Source organism: Oncorhynchus mykiss, chromosome 12, assembly GCF_057628025.1.
Source record: "Oncorhynchus mykiss isolate SJ-2025 chromosome 12, ASM5762802v1, whole genome shotgun sequence".
In the NCBI taxonomy this organism is placed as follows: domain Eukaryota; kingdom Metazoa; phylum Chordata; class Actinopteri; order Salmoniformes; family Salmonidae; genus Oncorhynchus; species Oncorhynchus mykiss.
Genome location: NC_143033.1, coordinates 57,718,376 through 57,730,921, shown reverse-complemented (window position 1 = coordinate 57,730,921; position 12,546 = coordinate 57,718,376). Strand labels below are relative to the sequence as shown.

The window sequence follows — 12,546 nt, the reverse complement described above, 5'->3', positions numbered from 1 at the left end:
CAGCGAGCAGAGATCCTAATTTCTGTCTTAATTGGTTATCTGACGAGTCAGCCCAGTCCATTTCTAATGGCCAAATAGAAGCAATTAACTGCTTGATTGATGCGCCTTAATGATAGTTAATGCCAGTCAGAGAGAGAGAGAACAAGGTGTGGCCCTCCCCGCTCGCCCTGTTCTACCCTCCTCTCCATCAGACTCCAATGTCTCCCAGCACTCCACTCGTTGAAATGACAAACACATGAGCCCAGTCATCAATAACAGCTTACCCTCAACAGCACTCTGGAAGCACTGTTAGACTGCCTGCAATCCTGCCATGCCACTGCAGGGTTTACACACATACTTTATGACTCCAAAGCAGAGGGATGGAGGGATGTAAGTAATGGATAGAGCGGAACTCAATCTCTCCCACCAGCTCACTAGCACACACGTACAGCGTACAGACAGCCTCCACCGGCCGTGCAGCCGTGCCTAAACACCCAACCCCAAAACAAGTATGCATCCACACGACAGACTGTGAGCACATCTGTGGAGTTGTGGTACATTACAGAAATCTTGGTTACCGTGGGGACTCAAAGCAGGGGCTTTGCAAAACAAATGTTGTAGTTACACTGAACAAAAATATGAACGTAACATGTAAAGTGTTGGTCCCATGTTTCATGAGCTGAAATAAATTATCCCAGAAAATGTCCATACGAACAAAAAAGCAAAGTTTGTGCAAAAATGTGTTTACATCTGTTAATGAGCATTTCTCCTTCGCCAAAATAACCCATCCACCTGACAGGTGTGGCATATCAAGAAGCGGATTAACAGCATGATCATTACACAGGTGCAGCTTGTGCTGGGATAATAAAAGGCCACTCTAAAATGTGCAGTTTTGTCACACAACACAATTCCACAGATGTCTCAAGTTGAGGGAGTGTGCAATTAGCATGCTTACTGCAGGAATGTCCACCAGAGCTGTTGCCATAGAATTTAATGCTACCATAAGACGCTTCAAACGTTGTTTTAGAGAATTTGGCAGTACGACCAACAGGCCTCACAACCGCAGACCACCCGTAACCACGCAAGCCTAGAACCGCCATATTCATCTTTTTCACATGTGGGAGCGTCTGAGACCAGCCACCCGGACAGCTGACGTAACTGTGGGTTTCCACAACCAAAGACTTTCTGCACAAACTGTCAGAAACCGTCTTGGTAAAGCTCACCTGCATGCTCGTCGTCCTCAACATGGTCTTGACCTGACTAAAGTTTGGCGTCGTAACTGACTTCAGTGAGCAAATGCTCAAATTCGAAGGGCACTGGCATGCTGGCGAAGTGTGACCTTCACGGATGTATCCAGGTTTCAAATGTACCGGGCAGATGGCAGACAGTGTGTATGGCGTCATGTGGGTGAGTGGTTTGCTGGTGTCAACTTTGTGAACAGAGGTGGCGGTGGGGTTATGTTATGGGCAGACATAAGCTACGGACAATGAACACAATACCATTTTATCAATGGCAATTTATATGCACAGAGATATCGTCACAAGATCCTGAGGCCCAAACATGTCACCCATTGTTTGGGATTCTCTGGATTGACGTGTACAACAGCGTGTTCCAGGTCCCGCCAATATCCAGCAACTTCACACAGCCATTAAAGAGGAGTAATACCACAGGCAACAATCAACAGCCTGATCAACTCTATGCAAAGGAGATGTGTCACACTGCATGAGGCAGGCAAATGGTGGTCACACCAGATACCGACTGGTTTTCTGAGCCACGATCCGACTTTTCTTTTTTAAGGTATCTGTGACCAACAGATGCATATCTAAATTCTCAGTTGTGAAATCCAAAGATTAGGACCTAATTAATTTATTTCAATTGAATAAAATAAATTATTTCAGTAACATCTTTGAAATTGCTGCATACATTACATTCAGAAAGTATTCAGACCCGTTGACTTTTTCCACATTTTGTTCCCCTCAATCAATCTACACACAATACCGCATAATGACAAAGCAAAAACTGGATTTTAGAAACTGAAACATGACATTTACATAATTATTCAGACGTTTTACTCAGTACTTGGTTGAAGCACCTTTGGTAGTGATTACAGCCTGGAGTCTTCTTGGGTGTAATGCTGCAAGCTCAGCACACCTGTATTTGGGGAGTTTCTCCCATTCTTCTCTGCAGATCCTCTCAAGCTCTTTCATGTTGGAACGGAGAACGTCGCTGCACAGCTATTTTCAGGTCTCTCTAGAGATATTCGATGGGGTTCAAGTCCGGGCTTTGGCTGGGCCACTCAAGGACCCTCAGAGACTTGTCCCGAAGCCACTCCTGCATTGTCTTGGCTGTGTGCTTAGGGTCGTTGCCCTGTTGGAAGGTGAACCTGAGTGCCAGTCTGAGGTCCTGAGCCCCCTGGAAAAGGTTTTCAGCAAGGATCTCTATACTTTGCTCCGCTAATCTTTCCCTCGATCCTGACTAGTCTCCCAGTCCCTGCCACTGAAAAACGTCACCACCATGCTTCACCGTAGGGATGGTGCCAGGTTTCCTCCGGACGTGACGCTTGGCATTCAGGCCAAAGAGTTCAATCTTGGTTTCATCAGACCAGAGAATATTGTTTCTCATGATCTGAGAGTATTTTAGATGCCTTTTGGCAAACTCCAAGTGGGCTGTCATGTGCCTTTTACTGAGGTGTGGCTTCCCTCTGGCCACTCTACCACAAAGGCCTGATTGGTGGAGTGCTGCAGAGATGGTTGTTCTTCTGGAAGGCTCTACCACAGAGGAACTGTGGAGCTCTGTCAGAGTGACCATGGGGTTCTTGGTCACCTCCCTGACATTGGCCCTTCTCCCCCGATTGCTCAGTTTGGCCTGGCGGCCAGCTCTAGGAAGACTCTTAATGGTTCCAAACTTCTTCCATTTAAGAATTATGGAGGCAACTGTGTTCCTGGGGACTTTCAATATCAGGAGAAATATTTTGGTACCCTTCCCCAGATCTGTGCCTCGACAAAATCCTGTCTCGGAGCTCTACGGACAATTCCTTTGACCAAATGGCTTGGTTTTTGCTCTGACATGCAACTGTGGGACCTTATATAGACAGGTGTGTGCCTTTCCAAATCATGCCCAATAAATTGAATTTACCACAGGTGGACTCCAATCAAGTTGTAGAAACATCTCAAGAATGATCAATGGAAACAGGATGCAACTGAGCTCAATTTCGAGTCTCAGAGCAAAGGGTCTGAATACTTATGTAAATTAGGTATCTGTTTTTAATTTTTTATACATTTGCAAACATTACAAAAAAACAGTTTTTGCTTTGTCATTATGGGGTAGTGTGTAGATTGCTGATTTTTTTTATAGATTTTTTAAATTTTAGATGGCTGTAATGTAATAAAATGTGGGAAAAGTCAAGGGGTCTGAATACTTTCCAAATGCACTGTATAATGTTTATATTTTTGTTCAGTGTAGTTTAATTGGTAAAGAGCTTTGAAGTGAATTAAAAAGTGTAAAAACATCTAATAATTAACATGATCCAATCTCGTCCATGCACCTCTACCAAGATCTATGACATCCTGGCTTTTATTGGTAAGCCCGGGATAAGTCGCTACCATGAAACTTAAGATAGTTGGTTTATAAACACTCCTGAAAAGCCTTGGAATCTCTCTGTGCTTGTGCAGTGATAAAAACCACAAGGGGCCACAGCGACAGACACATTCCAATGACAGAGACATAGACTTTTGGCTCACACTCCCTCTATGTTGTGAGCCATGGGGTTTGTGGGGCAGACAGTTCTCAGAGACATGCTCTTCTTGAGTGACAGATTCTAGGCTTTTTTCAGATGTCTAAGAAGTCTGTTCTTTCCTTAGCTCCTCTCCTATCCTTCATTTTACTAATCTGGAAGGACTGACCAACCACTCTAATGGGAAATATCTGCTATATTGCTTTCACCTGTCAAGTCTTTTTCAATCAGTACAGATGAAGGGGAGACAAGGAGAGTATGGATTTTAAAGTAATACAGAGAGCCTGGCCTAGATTGTTCAAAGGACCAGAGACAAAACACAGGCGAGAACAGCCATCTGTTACCTCAGCCTGCTTACCTCACCTTACCGGTCATGGGAAAACAACAAATTGGACGTGGTGACCCTGCTGAGGACACATAATGGAGGGCACTTAGGGTAGGATAAATTGTTGGTGCTTTGTGAATGTTCATGCATTAGAAATGAGTGTCAGAAGAACGTTTAGTGAAAGCCTGAACTGAACAATCTCAAACTTCAAAAGGACACTTGTGGGTCTTTGTTAAGTTGTATCTATCAGGGCACAAGGTGTGACCCAGATGCAGGCATAGGAGGCAGATGGTTGGAGTCTTAGATGTTTATTGATCCAAAAAGGGGTAGGCAAGAGAATGGTCGTGGACAGGCAAAAGGTCAAAACCAGTTCAGAGTCCAAGAGGTACAGAGTGGTAGGCAGGCTCGAGGTCAAAACCGGGAGGATTAGCAAAAAGGGAATGGAAAAGGCAGGAGCACGGGAAAAACATGCTGGTTGATTTGGACATACAAGATGAACTGGCACAGAGAGTCAGGAAATAGGGATAAATACACTAGAGAAAACAAGCGACACCTGGAGTGGGTAGAGACAATCACAAGGACAGGTGAAACCGATCAGGGTGTGACAGTATCCTTCAGGGAATTGTCTTGTGCTCATTGGCGTCTGCCTATCACTTAACCTGTTCTGGGCAGCACTTCAGAAGTGTGTTTGTAGTTCTCCCTAGTTCCAATCATTAGCAGGCAGCCAACGCTCGTCTCCTCCTAACATTGGGCAAACACTATCGGACCAATAAAAGGAGCAGAACAGTGCTTATTATGTCAGGGTCTGTTTGACAAATGCCCTGCAAACATTGACACAAATTAAGTTATGAGTGTTGGGGTTTTAAAGTGCTATCTTTATCAGTTTAAGTGGTTCCAAGGGCAGATAATGTTTCAGAGAAATAAAAGGGCATGACACTCATAGAGAACAACCAGTCAAACAAAGAGAGAAATAGTAGTGTGCTCCAAAGTTGAACTTCCTTCCCTTTAAATTGGTCTTGCAACAACCACTCTGTGTTTCCCCTATACTAATTTAGCAGTGCCAGGCCGCTGCTGCTAAATCATTGCTGCCACAACAAAAAAATATTATCCAAATATTATAATTCAGGATGTTAAAACTTTTCAGTGTAAACTTAAATGACTAAAACCAGATAAAGTATATAAAAAAATATATATAATGGAGCTATATATTTTAGAACTAACAACCACCAAAATAAAAAAAAACTAGACAGTCAGGGAGAATAAAAAATTCAAAAAATGTCATGGCATGGGGTCCCCATTGATTTTGTTATAATGTTTGAGTCACTCAGATAGCATAAGAACACAGCATAAGGCAAGGCAAAATTAGTAGATTTGCTTCAAAACTGATTTGCAGGAACTGCAGGAAACTAACTTCAAAATGGTAAAATGTTCTCTACACTATGGCAAAATGTGTAGACTTACAGGAAATTGACTTTAAAAGAGCAACAACCAAAAAAAAAGGAGGGTCTCTAACATTTTCCGTTGTAGACCACGCCATTGGCCTGACTGCCTACCTGCCTGTGATGGTGGAGGTGTAAACTAATAAATACGCTATTTACCTGAACGGACCTGGACGCAGGTTACCCACGTGCACATCACACACACACACGCATAATCTATGGGCACAGAGAGCAAGAGCTGGAGCCAGAGCAGGTAACGCTGGTGCACAAGGGGAGAGGCTCTGTGGGAAACAGACTGGAACACAGGCTGATCAGATCAGGGCTTTTAAAGAGGCTCCCAGAACACCACACACAGGGCTTAAACAGAAAGACTAACCATACAGATAACACATACACAGGAATACAATGACATTAAATATACAGACACACACACACACAGGAGAGAGGGGGTGAGTGACCAAACTTTGATCAGGGTCTAAAGGGTACTATGTAGGGAATAGGGTGTCATTTGTGACACATCCTAGGAGACCATCAGGGGGTAGAGCTTATTGAGTAAATTCATTAGTTTGCTCTCTGACACTCTTGCTGTACCGGGCTGGCATCGCCCTGGCCTGTTTGTTACAGTGCCTTAATTACACATTTATACACATGCATGCATGCACACACACACACACACAATCAAACAAGTATACTATTATTTGTGTGTAAATGTACCGTAACTGAATTCATTTCAAATACATTTTCCAAAAGCCTGAGTAGTTTATACAGTATACTGTGATGAAGTTGACTTTGTGGGTAGGTCGTTCACGTTTTACGACAGATAGACAGGCAGAAACACAAAAAAATATCACTCCAAGCAGTTGCTCTGTTGTTGCTACATAAACACACTTCCAGGAATCCTGGCTGTGTCTGTTATTGAAACATGGCCGCTTTTTTCTATGAACATCAAGCAACAACATGAAAGACTAGGTACATAAAGTACTAAAAATCCAATATGGATTTTAAAAGGCTATTTGTGTATTGCAACGCTGCACTGGGCCTTTCATTCAAACATAAAGGGTAGGTCACCCTAGGAAAGTCTGGGTATGTCCCAAATGGCACCCTTTTATAGTGCACTACTTTGACCAAATGTAGAGCAATATATAAGGGATAGGGTGCCACTTGGGAAGCAGAGACAGTTTAACTGGACAGTTTGGCTGGATAGATGTAATTTATAATGAAAAACAATCTGTTCGATTTAATTGTGATTTGTTGTTCCAAACATATTGCTCACAGTATGCCTGTTGCAGAGAGACGACAGAGTGTATGTGTAAATGATTTTTGATCAGTCATGGAAATAAAAGTGCTGAAAACATGTTGGCTACCTATTTAAAGAGAAGATGGAGAACAAGCTATAGAATTAAATGTTTTGGCGCAGGTACAGCAGACTAGCACTAGCTAACACTTCCTGTAGCTAAATATTATTTAGAGTCAACAATATAACATTATCCAAAATAATATTGCAATATGTAACTGTATGGGGCACACAAAACACAACTCAAAAGTACAAGAGCACTTGAACAATTGAAAAAAGGGGATAACATTCAGTGTTGTCAAGCTATCAGTTCTGACACGGGTAAGGAAACAGATAGGAGAAGCAACAGTCTCAAACTAACTCATCATCATGGCTGAAACCAACGATGTGAGGTTGCTACTGAGGAAAAGAGTGTGTAGGGAGTGGAAAACCCTTCTGTCAATGTTACAAGCACTGAGGGAAATACCTCCACCACCTACAGTAGCCGTCATGGTCATGCAGTTTGTTGCTAGCCTGAGCTCAGCCTGTTGGCCCCTCCCTGGCTGCAAATCCTCTGGTCAATACTGTCATGTTAAACATATCTGTCCACTAAACAGCAGGGATATCACCATACATCTGACAGACAGTACATGCCTTTAACTACAGTACCAGTCAAACGTTTGGACACATCTACTTAAAAAAACAACAACTGGGAATAGATGTTTTGGAAGCAAGACTGACACACACACACCCCTTCCCTCTGTTTTCCACAAAGGCCCAAAAAGCTGTTGATACTGTATGGTTTCCCCTCGGCAGCTTGCTCTTTGCACATGTGATCATCCAGTGTTAAAGTAGTTCTACAGCAGCCTGGGGGCTCCCAAGTGGCGTAGCGGTCTAAGGCACTGCTTCTCAGTGCTAGAGGCATCATTACAAACCCTGGTTCGATTCCAGGCTGTATCACAACCAGCCGTGATTGGGAGTCCCATAGGGTGGAGCACAACTGGCCCAGCGTCGTTAGGGTTCGTCCGGGGTAGGCAGTCATTGTAAATAAAAATGAGTTCTTAACTGACTTGCCTAGTTAAATAAAACAAATATTTAACAAATCCTGCCTATTGTATCTACACACTCAGCAATACAGGAAGTAAATATAAACGTAGAGAAACAAGTGATGCTTGTGTTGCAAACACACAGGCACTAAAACAAACATGTTGCAGCTTCCTGAAATACACACCAATGAACACAAACCATTCATTTGGAAATGAGGATCTCAGTGGCCAATGCTACTGTATGCTACCAATACAGAACAGAGGCCTACAGATGCCAGAACTAAATTTGATCATCCTGTTATTGCTGCACAGCAGGAAATGCAAACTTGCAGTGTATTTGAGGTTTAAAAGCTTATAATTTCCACTTTAAAATGACAGAGTGCATTTGAGATTTGAATAAGGCAAGCTAACAAACTGACTCTGCTGTGTGTGTACCGTTGTTGTTAAACCCCCCACAGAACCTGTAGTGCTACTGCTGCCTACACCTCACATCTCCCACTCAGCCAACACAAACCAAATCAGACAAACACACACACACTGTGATGACAGTGAATGTAATGAGCTGTATCAGACACTCCTCTCCCGGCAGATCAATCATAGGCCATATTGGTAATAAGGCCTAATGAGCAGCAGCACAGTAGTTACGATTTGATGTGTTGTGGTGTGGTGGGAAGGACTAGTAAACAATGCCTGTATATTGGTCAATTATGGACTCATTGATTAATAATCTAGTGCACAGCCTTATATAGCCAGAAATGTATTTTGCTGTTGTATTGTGGGTAGTATACAACGACTGTATCAGACTCAAAAATGTGATAAATTACTGTTTTGCTGATGAATACCCTGCTAAGTGCCCAGCCACTCGGACAATGACTACTGCTTTACTTGTGTTCTCTCACTAACCAAGACATGCAAGTATTGGGTAGCACTGTAGACAAAGCCTGTATCAATGAGACTTGGCATGGTGAATTAAGGAATCACTATTTGCTGACTTCAAATAATGACAGCACCACATTATACAAAATATAACCTGTTTTAACACAGTTGCAGCCAACAGTATTTTTCAGTGACTACCTTTTTCGGGCATCTTCTTTCCATTTGCACACAGGTGTTCGGAAACGCAGATACTGTAGCTAATTAGCACAGGTAGTCCAGTGCTTTCTGTAAACAAGCGTGTAATGTGGAAATATTGCTTTGTGGGAACCCTAAACCTATAAAATTGTGTAGTAATTATTTTAGTATTATTATTATTATTTCTTGCTGATATGAAATATACGTTCCTTATGTTTCCAAAACCGTGTCGCAAGCCATGCGTTTTAATGTTTAGAGCAGGGGTGTCAAACTAATTTTGCCCTGAGGTCCACATTCTGGAGGCCTGGATGGACGCACTGAAAATTGATTATATTTCCTTACTGTCAAAATTTGCTACAAAATTATTTATTTTTGATTCTCCCTGACTGTCTAGCTTTCATTTCGGTGATTATTAGCGAGCTGGACACAGTCAATAAACTATATGAATGTAGGTCCTACACCTCTAGTTTAGAGCAAGCATCAGAGCGCTTAACAAAACCCCCAGCCAGAAGATATGATCATCAATAAGCGCTAAGGTAGTTAGCGTATATGAATGGGCTAGGACATCGACAGAAAATGCATAGGAAGGACACATTATTCGTTTTTGGGTGGGGCTTGCCTGTTTTGCATGTTATTTTGGCATTAATACGTGTCACGTATCAGTTTGCAAACAATGTAAATTATATATATATCACCAAGTTAATAAAGCCACATGTAAGCATGGTTTCCTTTTTGTTTTCTTGAGTAAGGCAGCTCCAAAATGCAGGTGTTTCAGCCTAGCTCAGAGCTTTCTGTGGTGGTGGGGCAAGCCAGCAGAAAAACGTTGCGCCGTGATTGGCCCAGTGTTCTGTCACTCATGGGGACACTACGTCACTGCCAAGTCTAAGGGCAGAGCAAATAAATTCTAGCCCCTTGGGTGCTGCCATTGAGTTACATTAGAAGTTCCCAACTAAGAAGGCGTTTTGAACGTTCATACAACTCGGAATTGTAAATCCAGCCTGTTTTCTAGCAACGACCTAAAGATCAATGACGTCATCATGATTCGATCATGTTTTTTTCCGAGTTTCCAGTTGTTTTGAAAGCACAATAAATCCAGAGAATGTCAGACTTTGATGACAATTTGCCCACAAAGGACCGCCGCACCACCTTCCTGTCAAGTGAGCACAGCACAACAAGGTGACTCCAAAAATGTATTGTATGATGCTGCATAAATTATGTAATATGCCAGGGAGTTATGTATACTGTAACTAAGAAAGTAATACTGTATGTTATGTAGTAAGATGTTAGTAGTCCATGTACCTCACCCTAATAATTTAGTCTATTTACCCCTCTTAATTTTGCCTACTGTTCTGACTTGGTGCACATGTAGTCTATAACCTGTTTTAGAGAAATGTAATAAATTAATATTGTAAGAGCTTTCATTGTCTGCTTATATGCCCCTTTTATTTATCCCACAGTTCTGACTTGGTGTACAGGGAGAACACTGTAAGAACGGACCATGTTCTGAATTCTGTCGCTGTACATTTGAAAAGTGCTAAACACATATTATATTGCCTCTTATCCGCTTGTCGTCCCCTTATGCCATAGCTTGTACACCTCAATTGACATTAGAAACCACATTTGTTTAAGCAAGTCAGCCACATCAGCTATGTTGCTAAATTAATTGTTTTGCTGCCAGACAATGCTCCGCTGATAGTCAGGTGTAGCAGTGGTAAGATGTTGGGACTGCTGTTGGGACAGCTTTACGTAGGCCGTTTGTGGGCACCGTTTGTCACCGTTATAGTGCAATTCATGTATTGTTTAGTGTTGTGTAGTGGCTTTGCTGGCATGCTTCCCACTTATTTTTTGTTGTTGACCCACCAAGATTTACATGCTAAAATCGCCACCAGGAAGGACAGTATGCTGCTTTAGCATTCAGAACATTCTATATTACCTTGATATGACAAAATTGTGAGTGTACAAATGGCTTTATCTATTGCAATAATCGTAGCGCGTAACATACACATCAATTGAATGTCAAGGCGCTACTACATTGTATCAAATTGTTACAAATTGTAATTGCATCATGACGTTCGTCCGCATGTAAACTTGTCTTGACATTTCAAACAGGGGGAGAATAAAAGTGTGAAGAACAGACTACAGTATAGGCAACATGTACAGTGCATGCGAACATAGGTATACAGTAGGTAGCCTAATGCATGAATCCAGGTTCTTTTGTTCCAAATGCTGCAATAGCCTACACAATTGACCATACCCTAAGCCCGTACAAGAGTAGGAAAGCTATGACAGGCATATGACATTGTGGGGTAAACAAATGTGTCCAATGGTATTTCAAAAAGTTTCACTCACCGAAACAATCACCGGAATAAGCAGTACGCCTGGACCAATATGTTTTGGAAAGCCCTCGAGCACAAGATTGATGTCCCAGCTGGAACCGTCGGTATTGTGACAGTGACACAGCGTTCAATCACTAACATAAAAGCCAAATAATATTGGCTACAACTGAAAATTACTTTATGTCGGACAACCGCTTTTATAAATCCAACATGAAACACGCCCGTATCATTCCACACACACGCCTTGTCCCCTATATTGTGCGCTGAAATGTGTCCCATCGTTCACACCCAATGATCTATATATACACCAGTTGAATCTCAGGGGGCGCGGTTTTGAACCCACCGCGCCCACATCTTGGCACTCCCACACCTTGCAAAGAAATGCATTTATTCAAGTATATATTTTTTTTGCCACGATTATTCTATTGTAGATACCATAATTCATACGTTTGAATTACATTAAGTGAGATAAACATAAAACAATGTATGCAAACATTTTCCTTAAAGTATACTTTTTAGAAAGTTATAATGTTACTGTCCACACTACAACAACAAAATACTTAAATACATGTAATTTTGTCATTGAAAAATGTTTTATTGAAATACTGTAGAATTCCATTAATTCCAATAGAGGACTGCTTCTGCTGGGGAGTTTCAATATGGCCGATTGGTGCATCTCACTGTCCAATGCATCGCATTAGAGATCCAGGGTTTATGTACATTGTTGCTCACACACTCTCTTCCGCAATTAACCTAACACAACAAGCGTAAAATAAACGCCTGAAACTACACTGAACAAGAATATAAAAGCAACATGTAAAGTGCTGGTCCCATGTTTCATGAGCTGAAATACAATATTTTTCATATGCACATAAAATGGTTATTTCTCTCAAATGTTGTGCACAAATGTGTTTACCTCCCTGTTAGTGAGCATGTTATCCTTTGTCAAGATAATCCATCCACCTGAAAGGTGTGGCATATTAAGAAACAGGTGCACCTTGTGCTGGGGACAATAAAAGGTAACTCTAAAATGTGCAGTTGTGTTACACAACACAATGCCACAGATGTCTCAAGTTTTGATGGAACATGCAATTGGCATGCTGACTGCAGGTATGTCCACCAGAGCTGTTGCCAGAGAATTGAATGTTAATTTCTCTGTCATAAACTGCCTCCAACGTCGTTTTAGAGAATTTGGCAGTGCATCCAACCTGCCTCACAACTGCAGCCCAGGACCTCCACATCAGGGAGGAGTGATTGGCTGGGCTGGCTCCCAAGTCCGTGGACCTACATGTATGACCTCCCAAGCTGCGCCCCTTCCCAGTCATGTGAACTCCATATATTCAA

At 42.1% G+C, this 12,546-nt stretch overlaps 1 protein-coding gene across 2 annotated transcripts in view; it reads right to left on the bottom strand.

Annotated features, from left to right (window-relative positions):
- The window catches only part of camkk1a (calcium/calmodulin-dependent protein kinase kinase 1, alpha a), a 117,589-nt gene extending 106,081 nt beyond the window's left edge, over positions 1-11,508 (bottom strand). The window contains exon 1 of one of the 2 annotated variants that reach the window (XM_036937858.2): positions 11,216-11,508. The gene's annotated coding sequence lies outside the window, so the exon portion shown is untranslated. The remainder of the gene's footprint in view (positions 1-11,215) is intronic. The other variant, XM_036937856.2, reaches the window with a different exon arrangement.
- Between the last annotated feature and the right edge of the window lie 1,038 nt (positions 11,509-12,546).